The sequence below is a fragment of the Dama dama genome, chromosome 19, assembly GCF_033118175.1.
Source record: "Dama dama isolate Ldn47 chromosome 19, ASM3311817v1, whole genome shotgun sequence".
Taxonomy (NCBI): domain Eukaryota; kingdom Metazoa; phylum Chordata; class Mammalia; order Artiodactyla; family Cervidae; genus Dama; species Dama dama.
Window position 1 is genome coordinate 70,077,064 of NC_083699.1, and position 15,221 is coordinate 70,092,284.

At 41.9% G+C, this 15,221-nt stretch overlaps 1 long non-coding RNA gene across 6 annotated transcripts in view; it reads left to right on the forward strand.

Moving 5' to 3' along the window:
• The first annotated feature begins 2,783 nt into the window (after positions 1 to 2,783).
• Positions 2,784 to 15,221, forward strand: part of LOC133073622 (uncharacterized) — a 203,495-nt gene continuing 191,057 nt past the window's right edge. For 2 of the 6 annotated variants that reach the window (XR_009697022.1, XR_009697021.1), the window contains exons 1-2: positions 3,048 to 3,175; positions 4,002 to 4,102. This is a non-coding gene — a long non-coding RNA (uncharacterized LOC133073622). Of the gene's footprint in view, positions 3,010 to 3,044; positions 3,176 to 3,963; positions 4,103 to 15,221 lie in introns of those variants that run through there. The other 4 variants (XR_009697020.1, XR_009697023.1, XR_009697018.1 and 1 more) reach the window with 4 other exon arrangements.

The following is a 15,221-nucleotide window of genomic DNA, read 5'->3' on the forward strand; positions in this document are numbered from 1 at the left end:
CAGAAAATGAGTGTTGGGAAAAAGCATGTTAGAGGTGACTCCCATCTCACTAAGGGGACTTAGCAAGTTTCGTCTAATTAGGTTAAGACCCGAGAGCGTTAGAAGGTCTGGATGAAGCTGCTGCTCTTATGTGTGTGTATTCTTGGGAGTTGGCAAACAAATCATGGAAACTCCAAGTAAATTTCCTACTGATTGCTTGGGAAACTTGTGAGCTTATAAATTGCCTCATTGTGTTTTTAAGCCATTATCCTAAGGGAGTGTGATATTTGCAATATTCATGAATATCTCAGGCTGTGATGTCCTTTTCAGAGTGGAGTCTATGGATCTTAACCAAGGGACAGTGTGGTTTCTTAGCTTCTGAATGATTCCCCCCATCCTTTCTTCTTTGCCCTCCCTCAGTCCTCTTAGAACTCCTGAAAGTGAAAGTGTTAGTCGTTTAGTCCTCTCTGACTCTTTTCGACCCCATGGACTGTAGCCCACCAGGCTCCTCTGTCCATGGGGTTCTCCAGGCAAGAATACTAGAGTGGGATGCCATGTTCTTCTCCAGAGGATCTTCCTGACCCAGGGATTGAACCTGGGTCTTCTGCAAAGCAGGCAGATTGTTTACCGTCTAAGCCACCTAGGAAGCCCTGCCAACCCCCAAATAGATCTATGCTGTGGATGACCTGGTGAGTCAGAAAAGTGTGGAGGGGAGTGCTGGACTTTGGTGATTCACCTTTGGTGATTTAACACGGAGATCTGACTTCCTCTGTATCAACTGGTCAAGGTCCTGGTAATGGAGGCCGACACCTCTCTCTAGCGGTTTGTTGGTTCTTGATAAATATTACAGAATATTACACCTTTCTCAGCACTGGGCAAAGTTTAATTTGAGGGAGAGAGAAAAGCACTAGGACACACTGGATAAAAGCTGGGGTGCAGTGATGGAAGGACAGGCTGGTGTGATGCCAAGAAATGGGGGCTATTTCAGGTGGGATGATGAGGGAGAGAAGGAAGGAGGGATGGGTTCCCCAAGAAGAAGACATTTCAACGTGTTGAAATGTTGGAGTTCAGCATGACAGGGAGGAGGGGGAGGAGATTTCCAGCTTGGGAGGCAGGTACAGACATCTCAAAGGATAACAATCTACCCCCAAAACTCCAGCTTCCTAAGGCAACCTTCTCGATGTAGCCATACTTTCTTGTGTTTCAAGAGGAAGCATTCTTGCAAAATTCATCCAGAGTCCATGAGAGCACTAAGGAAGACCTTCTTCCAACAGGATTGTTAATTTTTTAAAAATAGACTTTACTTTTGATTAAAAAAATTTTTTTTTTTTGCACCATAGTTGTTTTACAATGTTGTGTTAGCTTCTACTGTGTGTGTGAGCTAAGTCGCTTTAGTTGTGTCTGACTCTGTGTGACCCCCATGGACTGCAGCCTGCCAGGCTCCTCTGTCCGTGGGATTCTCCAGGCAAGAATACTGGAGTGGATTGCCATTCCCTTCTCAAGGGGATCTTCCTGACCCAGGGATCGAACCCATGTCTCTCTTGTCTCTTGCATTGGCAGGCATCTTCTTTACCCTTAGCACTACCTGGGAAGCCTAGTTCCTACTGTACACCAAAGTGAATCAGCTATGTTTTTATATATATCTCCTCTTTTTTGGATTTTCTTTTCATTTCGGTCACCACAGAGCATTGAGTAGAGTTTCCTGTGCTGTACAGTAGGTTCTCTTTAATTATCTATTTTATGCATAGCATGCTCAGTCGCTCTTTGTAGCCCCATGGACTGTAGTCCTCCAGACTCCTCTTGTCTGCAGAATTTTCCAGCCAAGAATACTGGAGTCTAGCACCATTTCCTTTTCCAGGGGATCTTCCTGACCCAGGGGTTGAACCCTCATCTCTTGTGTCTCCTGCATTAGCAGGTGGACTCTTGACCACTAGCACCTCCTGGGAAGCCCTTATGCATTGTAACACTAGTGTATATGTCAATCCCCATCTCCCGATTCATCCCACTCACCCCTCCCCTCTTGGTGTCCATACATTTGCTTTCTACGTGGATGTCTCTTAATAGACTTTACTTTTTAGAGGAGATTTTAGGTTTATAATAAAATTGAGCAGAAGTTTCAGAGATGTCTCAAACACTGCCTTACCTCCACACAAGCGTGACCTCCCCATTACCAATAGCCCTGGCCAAAGGGGTACATTTGTTACAGTTGACGAACCTACAATGACACGTCAACGTCACCTAGAGTCCATAGTTTACATCAGGGTTCACTCTTGGTGCTACTCCTTCTCTGGGCTTGGACAAGTGTATCATGACATGTATCCACCAGTGCAGTGCGCAGAGTAGTTTCACTGACCTAAAAATCCTGATTATTTCTAAGTACAATGAAACCTCACAAATGTCATTTACATAGCAATAGAAGGGCTGCCAGTGCAACTTTTTTTTTTCCTTCCTCTTTCTTTAAGATTGCAAAGGTCTTTGACGCGTGGAAGGCGGGCTTTTATTAACTCGACATTTGTATCATAAGCATAATTCCCAGACAGGCAGGAAAGTCCCAGAATTCTGAGTCATGGTAGTTTGAATAGATGTTTTGTAAGGCTAGGCATTTGCTTTCACAAATAAAGCATTGATGAGCTCAACAGTTGCTTGAAATGAACCGGGAAAGTTTTATAATATGCACTTGGCCTTCAGAAGACAGTGCTGTGATTTAGAACACCACCCCCCGCCCCCCACATCTGTGTTCAAATTACAAGAAAATTTTTCTTTTTGGCCACCTGTCCTGGTCCATGCTCAATGTCAGGGATCCCCATGTTTGAAAATAGAAAAACAATTAAACAAGTTCTTGTGGAAGAAGAAGATATCCTTCTGAGACATGCTAGGTATCTGCTCTTGGTGTGTGGGCTGCAGGGTTGCACTGGTGTCTTCTTTCAAGGCGGGAGTCGTGACGTGGAAGGATTCTGCTTGTGAAATACAATTTTGGCAGAAGTGGATCATCTGATGATCAGAATGGTTATTTCTCTTTCCAGGCTGCTGGTAAGAGCTGGAATGTTTTAATGCCCTAGTGCACTTCATTAATAGAAAGGTCTAGAAATAGACTGGAGAGCTCAGAAAAGGGCAGAGAATTGGGTAGCTAAAGCTCCAGACACGGATTTATAAGTATGAACTATCTCATGAGGACTTTGCCAACAGCAAATGGCAGGTAATGCTAGCTATCTAAATGGAAAGAAACGCAATTCAAAAAAAGAGAACAGTTCAGCTTGATATAAACAGCTGGATGTCTTTTTTGGAAAAATGTCTCTTTAGGTCTTTGCCCCATTTTTTGATTTGGTTGTTTTTGTGATATTAAGCTGCTTGTATATTTTGGAGATAGATCCCTTTTCAGTTGCTTCATTTGCAAATATTTTCTCCCATTCTGAGGGTTGCCTTTTCACCTTGTTTATAGCTTCCTTTGCTGTGCCAAGGGCTTCCCTGGTGGCTTAGATGGTAAAAAATCTGCCTGCAACGCGGGAGACCTGGGTTTGATCCCTGGGTTGGGAAGATCCCCTGGGGAAAGGGAATGGCAACCCACTCCAGTATTCTTGTCTAGAGAATTCCATGGACAGAGGAGTCTGGCGGGCTATAGTCCATGGGGTCACAAAGAGTCAGACTAACACAACTGGGCAACTAACATACTGCTGTATAAAAGGACTGTAGAGCCCCAGGAACTCTACTCAGCGCTCTCTGGTGACCGAAATGGGGAGCAAATCCAGAAAAGAGGGGATGTATGTATACGTATGGCTGATTCACTTTGTGGGACAACAGAGAGCAACAACATGGTCAAGCAACTATACTCCAGTAAAAATTAAAAAAAATAAATAAATAAAGAGCTGGAGTTGGGTTGAGGATTCAGTGGGTGGAAATCAAGTAGGTAGGAGGGCCTCTGTAGAAATAGGGTCACAGAATTTCAGATACCCAGGTCATGGGCTTAAGTGCCTCATTTCCTCTCTCCCTCTCCCCTAAACTTCCTATTTTCTTAACCATTCCAGACAGGTTCCTCCCTGACTCAAACTGCACATTTGGGCCGAGAAGCCTATTCTGAGAGACCCCTGCTGTGGAGAGGAGGGAATACAGCTCTCTGTTCCAGGAGGTAAGAGAGGGAAAACCATGGGCCGAGCAAGTGGGCCTTGGCACACAGCTTCCTCAGCAAAGAAAAATCTCTGAGTTCTCTGTGATGCAGTTGATTCATTTTCTGCCCTTGAATCTGTGGATCCTATAGGGGGTTTTTAAGCTCACTTGCTCCCTCACTTAATGCAGAATCTTCCTGTAATCACAATATTGACTCCTGTTGGAACCCCTCCGGTGATGGATAAGTCAATTCCTCACTTAGCTGGTTCAGTCCCACATATACCATCATGGCAGTACTATGTAACCTCCTGGTAAGACTGACAAAATCCTTACTGCCTGGGGCCCACTCTTAGTGACTCTGATAGGATTGTTCTGGGGGGCGGGTCCTGGCATCAGTATTACTTAAAACTCTTGACGTGATGCCAGTAACCCTCCGAGGTTGAGAGCAACGGCTCCGGTGCTTCTCTTATGGGAGTCAGCTTTCCTGGAGGTACCACCCCATCCATGCTAACTCTGTCCTCTGGAGCCAAGTCCATCTCTTCTTTTACATGACAGACTTTCAGGCTATGAAGTTGGCTCCCCTGCCCCCAGGTTGGTCTTACTTCCCTGAGGCTGTTTCTTCTCCAGGTGAAGTCATTGCTTTGCTCAATAGTTACTCCTGTGATGTGGTTTTACTTCCCTCACCATCCTGATCATAAGCTGCATTGTCAGAATGCCACTTACAGTGTGTGTCTCTTCGTGCTTTTGTTTCATTGTGAGCTTGCTGTCAACTAAATCCCCTCAATTTTCTCTCACAAAAGGCTTACAGCTTAGCTGGGGAGACAGGCATGCCAGCAAACCAAAGCTTCCCCATCCTGTAATTATGAAATTGATTTTTAAAGTCTACATACAGGACTTTTATTTACCCTTATTAAATGTCATCTTGTTCTTTTTACCTATTTAATTGTGTCCTGCAAAGATTCTGTAAGTATTGCCTGCTTGGTAAGGCATCTTAGTATCTTTATCCATGTTATTAATCATAGTAACAGTAAGAGCACCTGGCCTTCCCAGGTGGCGTTAGTTGTGAAGAACCCACCTGCCAATGCAGGAAACAGAGACGTGGGTTCGATCCCTGAGTCGGGAAGATCCCCTGGAGAAGGGCATGGTAACCCATTTCAGTATTCTTGCCTGGAGAATCCTGTGGATACAGGAGCCTGGCAGGCTACAGTCCATAAGGTCGCAGAGTCAAACACAACTGAAGCAGTTTAGCATGTATGCAAGAACCTCTAATTATTGACTGTAACACTTATTGACTGATGTGTGTTAGTCGCTCAGTCATGTCTGGCTTGAACCCATGGACTATAGCCCACCAGGTTCCTCTGTCCATGGGATTCTCCAGGCAAGAACACTGGAGTGGGTTGCCATTCCCTTCTCCAGGGGACCTTCCTGACCCAGGGATTGAACCTAGGTCTCTTGCATTGCAGGCAGATTCTTTACCAAATGAGTCACTAGGGAAGTCCTTATTGACTGGAAGCACCACCAGATTGGATCGAAAGAGACAGAAATAAAGCTCCAACTTGTATGGGTATAAAGTAGGTTGAGAAGGCTACAGAATTACCAACTAAGTGTTCTTATGGAAAACAAAGGATGTTACAGGAAGAGACAACAGTCCAGAGGGTGCAGCCAACATCCACCAGAGAGTCCAGGCTCCAGCCATCCATGCACTGGAGCACAGAATTGCTTTGCAATTGTGCTGATGCAGCCTCTTGTTTCTCCCTTTTTTGAACAGGAGTGTCTATTGTGGTTATTCTGTGCTTGTCCCACCATTGTGTGTGGAGTACATGTCTGCATGTAGGGGTGAAAATAACTAGTCTCTGTCAGTCCAGTTCAATTCATTCACTCAGTCGTGTCTGACTCTTTGCAACCCCATGGACTGCAGCATGCTAGGCCTCCCTGTCCAGCACCAACTCCTGGAGCTTGCTCAAACTCATGTCCATTGAGTCGGTGGTGCCATCCAACCATCTCATCCTCTGTCACCCTCTTCTCCTCCTGCCTTCAATCTTTCCCAGAATCAGGGTCTTTTCCAACGAGTCAGTTCTTTGCATCAGGTGGCCAAAGTATTGGAACTTCAGCTTCAGTATCAGTCCTTCCAATGAGTATTCAGGACTGATTTCCTTTAGGATGGACTGGTTGGATTTCCTTGCTGTCCAAGGGATTCTCAAGAGTCTTCTTCAACACCACAGTTCAAAAGCATCAATTCTTCTGTGCTCAGCCTTCTTTACAGTCCAACTCTCACATCCATACATGACTACTGGAAAAACCATAGCTTTGACCTTTGTGGGTAAAGTAATGTCTCTGCTTTTTAATAGTCTATCTAGTTTTGTCATAGCTTTTCTTCCAAGGAGCAAGAGTCTTTGAATTTCATGGCTGCAGTCACCATCTGCAGTGATTTTGGAGCCCAAGCCAGTAAAGTCTGTCATTCTTTCCATTTTTTCCCCATCTATTTGCCATGAAGTGATGGGACCAGATGCCATAGTTCATTGCATTCAGATGGTCATGAGCAACCCTCAGTGAGTTCTTTAGTTTGACTTGGTGGGCATTTTTCATGTTCCTTTACCTGCTGGGTATTTCTCTGCCTTTTCATCTTGTTTAGATTGCTGTGTCTGGAGTGGGCTTTCTGTATTCTGGTGGTCTGTGGTTCCTTTTTAATGCGGAGGTTTCACCCAGTGGGTGGGGTTGGACGATTGGCTTGTCAAGGTTTCTTGGTTAGGGAAGCTTGCATCGGTGTTCTGATGCGTGGAACTGGATTTCTTCTCTCTGGAGTGCAATGGAGTGTCCAGTAATGAGCTTTGAGATGGGTCTATGTGTTAGGTGTGACTTTGGGCAGCCTGTATGTTGACGCTTAGGGCTATGTTCCTGCGTTGCTGGAGAATTTGCATGGTATGTCTTGCTTTGGAACTTATTGGCTCTTGGGTGGTGGTTGGTTTCAGTGTAGGTGTGGAGGCTTTTGGATGGTCCCTTATTACTTAATATTCCATGTAGTCAGGAGTTTTCTGGTGTTCTCAGGTTTTGGGCTTAAATCTTCTGCCTCTCAGTGAGTTCTTTAGGAAGAGCCACAATAAGGAGCTTCTCTTACACTTGGACTTGACTTATAGTAATGAGACTTTGGTTGGTCTTGCTCCCAGTGTGTGTATTTTGCATGTAATACAGCTTGCATCTGGGCCCTGTAACTGCTTGACCAACAAATATGAGGAAGTGACATTGTGCCAGTTTTTGGGCCTAGGCCTGAAGACGTGGGCTGCTTCTACCTCCTGTTTCTTGAGATCCTTATTCTTGGAATCCAGCCACCATATTGGGAGGAGACTCAAGCTGCTCTGCTGAGATGATTTACTGGGGGAGGAACCAACAGCCAGAACAGTTGCCAGCTAAGGGCAAGTCACCTTGGAAGTGATGGATCAGCCCCAGGAGAGTGGCCCTGGCTCTTTCCAGGAGGGGCAAGGATGAACTCTCCCTCCTGAGCCCTGCTCAAGATGAGGTTCATGGGCACAGTGAATTGTTGTTGTTTTAAACTGCTAAGTTTGGAGCAAGTTGATTCACAGCAGTAAGAACAGCACCAGGCACTGCGCTACTGACTTTTCGTGTATTTTCTTACTCAGTCCTCCTAACAGTGCAATGCCATAGGCATTATTTCTCCTTCTGATGGATGAGAAAAGGGGGGCTCAATGATACAGTAACATGCCCAAGGTCATACAAGTAGTAAATGGCAGTATTGGGATAGAAACTGAGACATATTGGATTATATGATCCTTTTAACCTCTAAAATGCTGAGTAGGACAGGGCTGAGGTAAGACATCCATGCAGCCATTTAACAAATGCCTACAGAGTGCTCTCTGTGGAGAGAAAAAGAAATAAGACTGTGATAGCGTAGGGAGGAGATAGACATGAAAACAAATAAATGCAGTTGGGTATGGTGTGTTGTGATGGCCAAAGTGAGGGGACACAACCATGTTTTCAGTTTGTTCTCTGTAGGTTTTCTACCAGCATAGATTTATACACATTTTCATAAAAAAAGTGATAGTACTGTATAAATATTCTATGACATTTTTTCACATCACTCTCTGTTATGTATAAAAGCCCATGGTTTTCAGTTGGTGGTTGTGATTTATTAAACTGCTTCCTACATAAATGTTTCTAACTTTTTTTTTTGCTCTTTCACGCAATATTGCATCAGATATCTTTATATATATATATATATAAAACACATCTGTGAGTGTTTCTTTAGGAATTCTTGGATCAAAGATAATGATTGTGATTTCTGAAATTATTACCAGAAAAGCTTTATCAGTTTGTCCTTTTACCAAGAATGTATGAAAAAGCCAATTTCCCCCATATTCCACCCTTAGGAACACTGCTTTTATTAGTCTATTAAGTTTTTGTCATGCTGATAGGGGAATAAAGCATTATTCTTGTTTTAATTAGCAATTTCCAGATTATCAGAGCATTTCATTTGCTTTTGGACACTTGTACCTTTATATTGTTTGGAATTTCTGGTTTATATCCTTTCCTGTTTTCTTTTTATAACTTTTTTTCTTTTGGACTTGTATGAGTTCTTTAAAGAGTCTAGATATTACCTTCATTAATTGTTGTAAAGATTTTCTCCAAGTTTGTTTCTTGTATTTTAATTTTAAAAGGAATCTTTTCTTATGAATGCATTAAATGTTCATGATAGCAAATCTTTGGATTTTTGTTTTTGGAAATTCTGGTTTTGTCTTGGTTAAAAATGACTTTATCCAAGGTTATAAATTCTCTGTATTTTTGCCTAATATTTATAGTTTTTTAAAAAGATGCTTAGCTTTTCAACCCATCTGGGCTTTGTTTGGGAATATTCTGTATAGAAGGGAAGTCTAGCTTAATTTTTCTTAATAAATACCTAATTGTCTCCACACCACTTATTTGTTTATCCATATTTTCCCCATTGGGTTGTTTCTGTTTCTGGACTCTGTTATTTTATTGATTTATTTCTCTATTCCTGTACCAATAACACACTCTTTTCATTAACTCAGATTTGAAGTCTGTTTTGATATTTAATAGTTCCCTTTGATCTTTTCAAAACAAAGTTCTAATAGTTTCTCTTTATGATGAACTTGAAAATCATCTTGCCAATTCCATAAAAAGTTATGTTGGACATTATTCGATTGTATTGAATTTACAGATTAATTTGGGGAGAAGTAACATCTTTATAATTTTTATCCTTCCATCTATAAAGACTGCATTTACCTTATTAAAAATATCATTAAAGAAAGTGAAAGTGAAGTCACTCAGTCATGTCCAACTCTTTGCAACCCCATGGACTGTAGCCTACCAGGCTCCTCAGTCCATGGAATTTTCTAGGCAGGAATACTGGAGTGGGTTGCCATTTTCTTCTCCAAAAAATATCATTACGTTTTGCAATAGAGATTTTTTATCCTGGCCCTCACCCCTATAAGCCCTTATTATTTATTATTATTGTGACTGCAACCCACATTAATACTTGGGTCTCAATCCTCCAAAGTGAAAGTTGCTCAGTCATGTTCGACTCTTTGTGACCCCATGGGCTATATAGTCCATGAATGAATTCTCTAGACCAGAATACTGGAGTGGGTAGCCTTTCCCTTCTCCAGGTGATCTTCCTAGCTCAGGGATCGAACCCAAGTCTCCTGCATTGCAGGCAGATTCTTTACCAGCTGAGCCACAAGGGAAGCCCAAGAATACTGGAGTGGGTAACGTATCCCTTCTCTAGGGTATCTTCCCAACCCAGGAATCGAACCAGGGTCTCCTGCATTGCAGGCCAATTCTTTACCAACTGAGATATCAGGGAAGCCCAATGACATCATAACTGTCCTAATATTGTCCTGGGAAATCCCATGGACAGAGGGACCTGCCTGCCAGTTACAGTCTACTGGGTCACAAAAGAATGAGCATGACTTAGTGACTAACCAACAACATCATAACTTTCCTAATATTGACCTATTCTTGCATTTTCTAGGTGGATTCTGTTTGGCTATAATTAAAAATAATAATATATTCTGAATTTTATTTGCTAATATATTTTTTAGTATTTTATATCTATGTTCATACATTCATAGGTAACTTTGACCTATGGCTTCTTTTTTCACCTTGTCTTCTGGTTTTGGAATCAAAGTGATGTTAACTGTGCAGAATGAGTCTGGATTCTCTTTACTATTGTGTACTTTCAGATAAATGTATAATTTAAGGATTACCACTTTCTTCAAGGAACAGAAATCCCTAGGAAATATTTGGTCTTGGTGCCATCTATTTTTTTTTTTTAAGGGTTCAAGTTTGACTGCTCTTTAAATCTTTATATAGGTGTTCAGCTACTCACATTTTCTACCTCTTTTTGGATAAATTTTTATTGATTCATATTTTTATAGAAAATCATGTCCTATAGATTGTAAAAAATTTTACATAGTATTATTTTCTTTTATTTAATAAAATCTCATATCTAGAGTTAGGCCCCCTTTCCCATTTTTGTTGTTGTTGCTTAGTCGCTGAGCCATGCTCACTCTTTTGTGACCCAATAGACTGTAGCGGGCAGGCAGGCCCATCTGTCCATGGGATTCTCCAGGCAAGAATACTGGAGTGGATTGCCATTTCCTTCTCCGGAGTATCTCCCTGACTCAGTGGTTGAACGTGTGTCTCCTGTACTGTGGGCAGATTCTTTACTGAGCCACCAGGGAAGCCCTTATTGACTGGAAGCACCACAAGATTGAGTTGAAAGAAAGAAATAGAGCTCCAACTTTTATGGGTAGGAAGTAGGCTGAGAAGGTTACAGAATCACCAACTAAGTGTTCTTATGGAAAACTAAGGATGTTACAGGAAGAGGCAATAGTCCAGAGGGTGCAGCCAACATCCACCAGAGAATCCAGGGCCCTAGAAAGAAACTTTTGCCATCCGTGCAGCTGGACCACAGAACTGCTTTGCACCAGTGCTGACTGCAGCCTCTTGGTAAAGCAGATTCTTTACTGAGCCACCAGGGAAGCCCCGTTGTTAGGTTAATTCATATTTGAAATATTAATTCCAAATTAATTATTTGAAATTCGTTATCTACAATATTTCTGTTTCACATTTCAAACAAATCTAGAAGTTTAGGATTATTTTCACTAAATTCCCTCTACTTCCCAACCATGCCGTCTCCCATGTTGAGGTCTTCTGGGATTTTTAAGTTGCAGATTATAGTCAAAATTTTATTTTAATTAATTTTTTATTGAAGGATAATTGCTTTACAAAATTTTGTTGTTTTCTGTCAAATCTCAACGTGAATCAGCCTTGGGTATACATATATCCCCTCCCTTTTGAACCTCCCTCCCATCTCCAAAAATTTTTAAAGATATCTCTAAGCAGACTATGTTTTAACTAGTTTATCTGTTTTCTGTTGATTCATGGGTCCCACATTTTCCTCTATTTGAATTAATTTCTCTTTCCTGCTTGGTTAAATCTATTAGAGAAGGCCTGTGTGTGAATCTTTGAATGTCTGTGATAATGCCTTTGTTTTCCCTTTTCAAAGTAAATTTGGGTAGGAATCAGATTCTACATTCAAAGTAATTGCCCCTCAGAACTTTTAAGGTATTACTGTATTATCTTTTAAGCATTAGGTCTTGTCAAGGAGAAATTTGATGCTGCTCAGAAACTCATTAATTTTAAGTAACCTATTTTATTCTCTCAAGAAGCACTTAGGATTTCCTTTTTATCTTTGAACTTCTGAATTGTACAACAGTAGAGTAAAAAAAAGAGTAGGTCTTGTAGAAATTGATGAATAGCTTTAATTCATGTTTCTTCAGCCCTGGGAATTTTTTTTTTTTTTTTTTTGTCTTCATTATTTGTTCTTTTCCATTCCTAGAATTTTTTCTTTTCTCTATTTCTAGAATTTTCATTAGATGGAATTGGCACTTCATACTCTTTAAAATACATGTATTTTCCATTTTCCCCTTTTGGTGATATAGTCTTAAATAATCCCTTGGCTGAATTTTTCCAGGTCAACAAGTTACTGTGAACTTTCTCCAACTCCATATATTCAGTGAATATTTTGTTTTTTGAGTCAATTCTTAAAATTTTAAAAATTTTCTTGTATAGTAGCTGATTCTTAATTTATAGATATGATGCTGCTTCTGTTTAGTCACTAAGTGGTGTCCGACTCTTTGTGATCCCATGGACTGTAGACTGCCAGATTCCTCTGACCATAGGATTTCCCAGGCAAGAATACTGTACTGTGTTGCCATTTCCTTCTCCAGGGCATCTTCCAGACCCAGGGATCAAACCTGAGTCTCCTGCTTGGCAGGCAGACTCTTTACCACTGTGCCATCTGGGCTTCGCAATAGCCAATTCTTGGATTTTCACAAGATAAAATGTGTTAATCCTCTTCTATTTGCTCCTTAGACTCTGTTGCCTCCTTTCTTCTGCTTTTGTGCTCCTCTTTCCTTAAATCTTTGATTCTTTGTTATTGGCTCATCTTCATTTAGTTTGCCTCTCTGTGGATGCTCTTTCTGATCACAGGTGCCCATCCCTGGCACCTGGGGATTGGTAGAATGGGCTGCTGGGAAGGTGTTCAGTCTTCTCTGTTTGTCTCCCAAATCCACGCTCCGTCCTAATCAGCCTCACTATGGGCCCTGGGAGGCTGATCCCTGCATCACTGGGCTCCCTTGCCCACTGCCTCTTGGTTGGCGCAGCCAAAGGGACACTCAGCTGGGTCTAGAGGACAGGAGGAAAGATCTTGATCTCCTCTTCTCTCTCACCCTCCCTCTGTCGTCCTGGTTTTGGCAGAGGTGGTGTTTCTGCTTAGAATCTGAAGTCCTCCCCTGAGGGACCCTTCTCCCCTAAAGATTCGGCTCTTCTGGTAAGTGCTCCATCTCTCCCCCTTCAGCCCTGGGGAAGGTCATGTTCTCCACTGAGACGCCTGAGAGCTTCATCATCCCTGGATGATTTCCTTCAGCCCTGTCTTTACCTCTTGAGATAGTCTATTTGTATCTCATTGATAAACTTCTTGAATAAGCTGTCCATTTCCTGGAAACACCCTGATGGAGATGCTAGTGTGCAGTTATTTTTTTGTTGTAGCTCTTCCATATCCTTTCAGGGTTTCCTGGGCTATAAGATTAGTCGGGGGACTCATGGTAACTTTAAGAAATAACCCACAGATCTTAGTAGCTCAATAAAGGTTGGTTTCTCTCTCTCTTGAATTCAGGATCCTGACTATTTCCATCTTGGGGCACTGTCGTCTTCTGGGGCCCCCTCAGAGGTCTTCCTTTGATCCTTTACTTTCAGAGAAGAAAGACCAAGGATAATTGTACAGCACTTTCATAACCAGGCCTGGAAAGGGTACATTTCATTGACCACCATTGGCTAGAAAGTAGTTACATGTTGTTCAGTCGCTAAGTTATGTCTGACTCTTTGCGACCCCTTGGACTGCAGCATACCACACTCCCCTGTCCTTCACTATCTCTTGGAGTTTGCTCAAATTCTTGTCCATTGAGTCAGTGATGCTATCTAACCATCTCATCCCCTGCCTCCCCCTTCTCCTTTTACCTTCAATCTTTCCTGGCATCAGGGTCTTTTCCAACGAGTTGGCTCTTCGCATCAGGTGGCCAAAGTATTGGAGCTTCAGCCTCAGTCCTTCCAATGAATATTCAGGGTTGATTTCCTTTAGGATTGACTGGTTTGATCTCCTTGTCTCAAGCAAACTACAGAGGAAGCTGGCAAATATAGCTTTCCTGTGTGCAGGAAGAAGAAGATGGCCTTGGTGAGCATCTGGCCACTTTCTGCGGTAGCTTCCAGTGACTGATGCCTCTCCAGCCTGGGGCTCCAATCTGTCACTTTAACCTATTGGTCACCACTCAGTTCAAGAGGGAAAGAGTGAAGAGCTGAGAGATGTGGCTGTTCCAAATGCAGTGACCTAATTGACCTTCCATCATTTTTTGCTGGATTTGCCCCTCTTGCTTTTTGGATCCATTGCCTTGGAGCTTGGAGGACAGTGTAATCACCCCTCTCTGTAGAAGACTTCTTCTTCACAGGTGTTTGGTTGTTTTTTCCTCCAACAAATTGATCCTGTCTGGTTTTTGTCTTTCTGCCTTTTTGTCTCAAAATTTCTAGTTAATGTTGGGTACTGCTTATTGTTTTTCACCCTTCTTATGGTCCAGTATTTTAAAAATCATCTCTTCAGTCCTTTATAAGAATGTGGAGCAGAAGGGGAACTAGGTGAATATCCTAAGTTTGTCACTGAGTTCAACTCTTCATCTTCTTATGAAATCTGAAGAGTGTGGAGTGATCAACTTAGGAGCCATTCCAATATGCAGTATGAAGAAGCTGCTAAAAGAAAAATGAAATCATGGGCTACTTTGATAGACATCTATTGATACTGAAAGGGTGAGTAATGAGATTGAATTCTCATAATTTCTGGAAGACTACCCCTAGCTCTGGATATTATAATTTCTAATGCACATACATAAGTTGGGGTTTATCAAGTGAAGGACATCTGTGATGGTGATTGCTCTAGAAAACATGTCATAAGGTAATTGTGGAGGCAGCTGGGCATATTCTGCATGGAGAGTGAAATATAGGTGGGGTGGAGAGGTATATTCATTAAAATATGCAGATTTCATGATAGCTGTTAATCTGTTGTAGATTTTTTAAGGGGTTGATATTAAATATTGTGGTATAGTCTATAAATCCTCTTCCTTTTAAAAATATTGGGGCATATGTGTATCTATGACTGATTCATGTTGATATATGGCAGAAACCAATATAATATGGTAAAGCAATTATCCTCCACTTATAAATAAATAAATTTAAGTTAAAAAAAATCAGGGCTTTTTTTTTAGCCTAACACTGTTTTTTAAACACTTCTCCTTGTCCTCCAAGGTGACTGGCAGTGGCCTCTTATCTGGTATGTTTGCATCATTTTGTGATATTTTCTTCTCCTTGGCAGTTTTGGCAGTTGCAGTTCTCAAAATGGTGATACTCCACCCTTTTGAAAATATCCTTTTGGTAATGCACCACCAGGGGCCAGAGTGTGTAGAGCTCTGCTCAGGAGAAGAAGGTACAAAGCGGAAGGAGTGAATGCCCCCTTCCACAAAGCAGTAACACGATCTTGTTTTTCCCCCTGTGTTCTTCTC